This window comes from Callorhinus ursinus, unplaced genomic scaffold (genome assembly GCF_003265705.2).
Source record: "Callorhinus ursinus isolate GAN/ISIS: 27379988/994484 unplaced genomic scaffold, GSC_fseal_2.0 scaffold25, whole genome shotgun sequence".
Classification (NCBI taxonomy): domain Eukaryota; kingdom Metazoa; phylum Chordata; class Mammalia; order Carnivora; family Otariidae; genus Callorhinus; species Callorhinus ursinus.
In genome coordinates, this window is record NW_027397087.1 from 27,514,423 (window position 1) to 27,519,647 (window position 5,225).

Sequence of the window (5,225 nt, forward strand, 5' to 3'; positions counted from 1 at the left end):
CGAGCCCAACGGCAGGAAGCCGAGTGGGGAGTGGCCAACGCCTTCCAACGGCAGCCTGGGGGGCGTGGCCTTGGGCACCGGGGTCTCCCGGGAGACTGGGCAGGGGCAAGCCGGCGATGACAGGGTTTCCAGGGCTTCCCGGCAGGGGCCCGGCCAATGGCAGGGCTGGTGGTGAGCGGCCACGCCCCTTGGCAGCCCCGCCCGCGGGCGTTGGTGCGTCCGGGTTCTGCACGCCGAGCCCACCTCCCCGCCTCGCACTGGCTCTGCGGCAAAGGTTGGGCGTGTCCCCGGGAAGCTCGCTGGTGGCAGCCCTGGGCTCTCAGACCTCCGTGGCAGCTTGCTCCCCATCTCCCCGCACCGCCACACGGGCCGGCCCCACGTACGCCCTGTGGGTGCCCGGAGGTTAGCTCCACACTGGCTCCAAGGAGGCCCGCTGCTACAGCCCTCTCCTCCCTCACTGGCCATTCCAGCCCCCTTGCCTTCGTCTGAATTGGTTGGACGCTCGGACTTTTCTGGATCCTGAGGGCGGGCAGGCAGCCATTTCCTACCTCTCATTCCGCCCTGGAAATGGAGTGATCGCTCCCTTTCCGTCTCCACTCGGTTCAAAGGCCCTCCTACCCTGCTTCCTGTTTCCAGCCACCCCCTTCACCTCCTCTGAGGATATAGAGGCCATCCTGCCATCTACCCTGTCCTGAAGCATCGGAGGCATCTGTTCTCACATGTTTCTGCCCCCTCTAGGTCTTTCTGGTACTTTCTATGCTGTTCTTTTATCACCCTCTCCCGGGTCTCCATCACGTAACCACATATCATTTACTTTGCTCTTTCTCAAGGTCCAGAGGGCTTATGCTCAGAGATAGCAATATTCACCACTTTATTATAATCTTTTGTGGTTGGTTTATTAAACTCCGGTATGTCAAAAAAAGCCTCATGTTTCTTAACATACCATTTTTAAAAACATTACCTGAGAACTTACTCATTGATGACGGCTTTATTTAAATTACTGTAACAAAGTTAGGACGGTTGAGTCTGTTGAACATTTCAATGGTTTAAATAGACACAAATTTCTTCCGAAAACTGTAATAACTTTACAACCCCCCCTGCTCCCCAAACAATTAAGCTTTGTTTCTTACACTTAATTCTTTGCTGGGGTGGAGGGAGAGAGAGAGATGTCAAAATGAGGCCAATGGTTATTTATACATTATGAGATGAATGTTTTCCATTGTCCTTTTTATTAACTGTATGTTCTACCGTCCGCATATATTTTAAAAGATATTTTCAATTTAAAGAGGATCAGAGACATGAAGAAACCGTGGGAATCAGGAAGAACAGACCAACCCCTTTGACAATCTGATCAAGGGACTGTCTACTCTTTGCGGGAACCTCCCCTAATACCCCAGGCTTTTCTCACAGTATGGTTCAAAGAAAAAGAAGAGGCATGGGCAGCTTAACTTAGGGCAGGGTGCAGGAAGCTGGTGTGCAAAAGATTAGTGGGTATTCTGACCATGGTTTGAGGGCAGAGGAACCTGAATGATTCATTGTACCTTCCCACGGGAGCAACTTGCCAACCCACCTTGCACACTTGAGTGTGTGTGCAAGAAAAGCAAATACAGACATGAACTGCGAACGTATTGCCCTGTTGCCATATTTTATTGGCTCAATCTTTGGGCTGCTTCCCCATTCATTGGTAAGTGTAAGGCCAGATTCCAAATTAAGGCTACCGAAGTATTCAGAGTAATTTGGGAGAGTCTAAGAGGTTGTTAAGCTTTGCAATCAGACAGGACTGGTTTCATCTAAGCTTGCCCACTTGCTAGGTATGTAACCTTGGGCAAGCTATCTAAACACAGAGAACGTCTGATTTTTCATCTCTAAAGGAATGATAACAATACTTGTAAGGATTTCCATACATCACGGTGCCTGTCAATTAGTCAATGCTACACAAGTGAGAGTTGGTAGCCCTCTTTCTACTTTCCCACCATTACCTAACCCAGGAGCCCAAGGCCTCCTTTACCATGTGCCTTATTCTCATCTGTACCCCCATCTCTTTGTGTGTACTTTGTATGAGATAGTGGAGCTAGGATGTTTTCCTGAAAGCACCCTTTGCAGACCCTGAGAAGGGGTGCCTCCTTACCCCCATAGTCCCTTCACGTGTGCCAGAGTCTAGGGCCCTGGGTTTCTGGAGGGGTCTGACCAGAGCTGGGGCCATGGAGAACCTCACTCAGGCTCTGACCCAACCTCCCAGTGCAGTGCCCCGCTGAGGGCCAAGGGTAAAAGGGCCTGCCTATCCCAGCCCGTGGCTGACCTGGCTGTCGCCAGTCCTTCGTATGCTCCAAGAGGAGATGCTTCAGTTGCTAGACCCTGGGATACTATCCTCTTCTCCCCGTTCAAAACTCCACCTCTTCCAGAGCAGGAAGCTACCTGCTGTGGACCCAGTCTGTCCTGGACATCTGCCTCAAGTTCTGCCTCCACATCAAGGCCCTTCCTCTACCCTCCATGACCACTGCATCCTCCACCATCTTCCCCTCTCCCTGCGGGATTCCAAGCTGTGCTCTTCCTCCTCTTGCCTTTACCCTTCTCCCCGTGAGTGCCTAGGTCCAGAGTGCCCATCCTTCCCAACACACACACAGGCTTTGGTGCCGGGGAACTTCTGTACCTGCCAAGAGAGATTCCCTTGCCAGGCAGAGCAGCCTCAAGGTCAAGTGACATCCCCTCAACTTCCCTTCAGCACACTTGCCCTCTTCCCTCATCCTCCTGCCCAGTGTCCTGGGCAGCCCCAAATCAGCCCCAACTGGCCTATTCTAAGGGGTCCGATGACTGGTCCCACAAGGCTGACAGAGGGACCTCCAGCTTTAAAAGTGGGGTTTTCGGTATCAGTCACTGGAAATGGTCAGATCTAGGCTGTCTGTAGAGAAAGGGACTTGTTGAGGCTCTTGGGGTCCCACTCTCAGGTTTAAGCCCACTCTGCTTGCTTGCCTTCCACCCCCAGCCAGGTATGCCTGAGGAGCTGGGAATGGTCATCTCTCCATGACAAAATGTGTGGAATTGGAGGGGGGGGGGATGGAAGAATATTTAGATTTTTTTTTTTTTTTATCCAGAAGTAAAGAAACATGCATTTGATCATGCATGTCAGGTACTGGCAGGTAATGGCAGCAAAATGGAAAAATACAGAATTTCTAAATTAACAGGGGGAAAGGGAAGACTACATGGAAAAAGAAACATGCAAAAAAGAGATACAGTTAAATAAATGGTAAGCATAAAGTAGAATAAAAGGAATAAAAGGGAGTGTAGCAGTATAACAATTATTGTGCGATGTTAATGGGTTGAATTTTCCTATTAAAAGAGACTAGGTTTTAAAAAATAACCCTGTTATATGCCATTAAACAAGAAATGTACCTGAAACAAGATGCTTCCGAAACCTTGAAAATAAAGAAATGGACCAATGCAAATATTTATATAAGAGAGCAGAAATAGTAGTATTACTATGGGCTAAGTTGAATCAATTGTCAAAAATTTGTATACACTTAGCAATACCGCAGCTAAGTGTATCAAGCAAAAACTATTCGACAGGCAAGGAGAATTTGATTTAAAATACAGTTATGGGGGGGCACCTGGTTGGCTCAGTCAGTTAAGCGTCTGCCTTTGGCTCAAGTCATGATCCCAGGGTCTCAGGATCGAACCCCACGTCGGGCTCCCTGCTTTGTGGGGAGTCTGCTTCTCCCTGTGCCCCATACTCCACTCATGCTCTCTCTCTCTTAAATAAATGAATAAAATCTTTTAAAAATAAAATAAAATTCAATTAGGTGGAGGATTTAAAAATAACCTCCCGATGAATCCTTTTGTTTTGTTGTTCCAAAATTGGATGTGATGACCCTAGGATTCATGTGGGAGAGGAAATGTTTAAAATAGCTAAGAAAAGTGGCCAGCACATATACTCAAATCGGAACCATACCGAGAAGATGAGCATGGACCCTGCGCGGGGATGACGTGCAAGTTTGCGAAGCGTTCCTTGTTTTTAAAAAAATTAAAAATAAGTAAATTAAATAAAATAGCTAAGAAAAATCATGTAAAGGAAGACGATTGAAGAATTTACCTCATGAGATGTGGCGTAAGTTCCTCGAGAAAGCTACTGAAACTAAAGGCGTGGAGCACAGGAGGGTCCATAGGACGACTCAGCCAGGGCACTGTTGTGCCAGAACAGAGACAATTCTGAGCTCTCAGCTGCTGGAGAAGGGACGTAAGGGTCAGCTGTGGGATGCTGCCTCTGCCAGGAGGGAGTCCAGAGCAGAATGGGCCCTGCCAGAGGCTCTGGTTGGTGCTGAAGCCAGCAATAGAAACTTCAGCATACCGTGGCTCACATTCCTTCTCAAGGGTTGGGAAGCATGCAGAGAAATGAGAGGATATGAACTGACTGGACAATACTCAGATATTCATTTAATAAACAGATCCTACAGGCAGAGCATTGGGGTGTCACTTCTGCAAGGCAATGATGTAATTTTTCTTTGGCAACAGCTGCTAAGGAAGCTATTTTCCCTTAAGAGACTGTAAATGTTCTCAGCTCAGATTTACAAGTGTTTGAAACTGACTGGGTCCTCAGAACCCAACGCATGGCCCATATACAATTTCTCAGGTGCATCCAGAAATATACTCTGGAGGGAGTACTGTCATCATCTGGGACCTATATCCCATCCCTCTCCTATACTCCTAAACTGTGTGTGTGTGTGAATGAAACCGGTCTATGTAAAAGAACTACCTATACGTACATACAGATAGTGTGTATATATGTATATACACACATTATATGGACACACATACACATATACATACGAATGAAGCATTTCGACAAGGGTTTCTCAGAGCACTGGGCAAGGGAGGAAAAGAACGCAGCGTGGTGCTTGCCTTGGAGGAACGCACACTGTTGTTAGAGACAGTGGATCCGGCGACTGACATGCGGGGGGTTTCCTCCAGGTTTCCTACCCCTAAGTGGAGCCACCAACACAGTTGTTGGAAGGACTCCACAAAATCGCTACCTAACCTCACTTTCTTCCATGATTAATAAAAGGGGAGGTTGCCATGAGAAGCCCCAGAAGAAAGACCCCCAGGGGATCAAAGTCTCCTGAGACTTGGGTGGAAAAAGCAGATAGTATTTGAGCTTGTAGAATCCCCAAATCTGGCAAAAATGAGCCAGTGTTCCAGAGGATGGTATGGGGAGAGAATAGCTGGGAGGGAGG

General features: G+C 48.1%; 1 pseudogene; it reads left to right on the top strand.

Moving 5' to 3' along the window:
• The first annotated feature begins 3,912 nt into the window (after positions 1–3,912).
• LOC112833512 (U6 spliceosomal RNA) lies at positions 3,913–4,011 on the top strand (annotated as a pseudogene).
• The last annotated feature ends 1,214 nt before the right edge of the window (positions 4,012–5,225 follow it).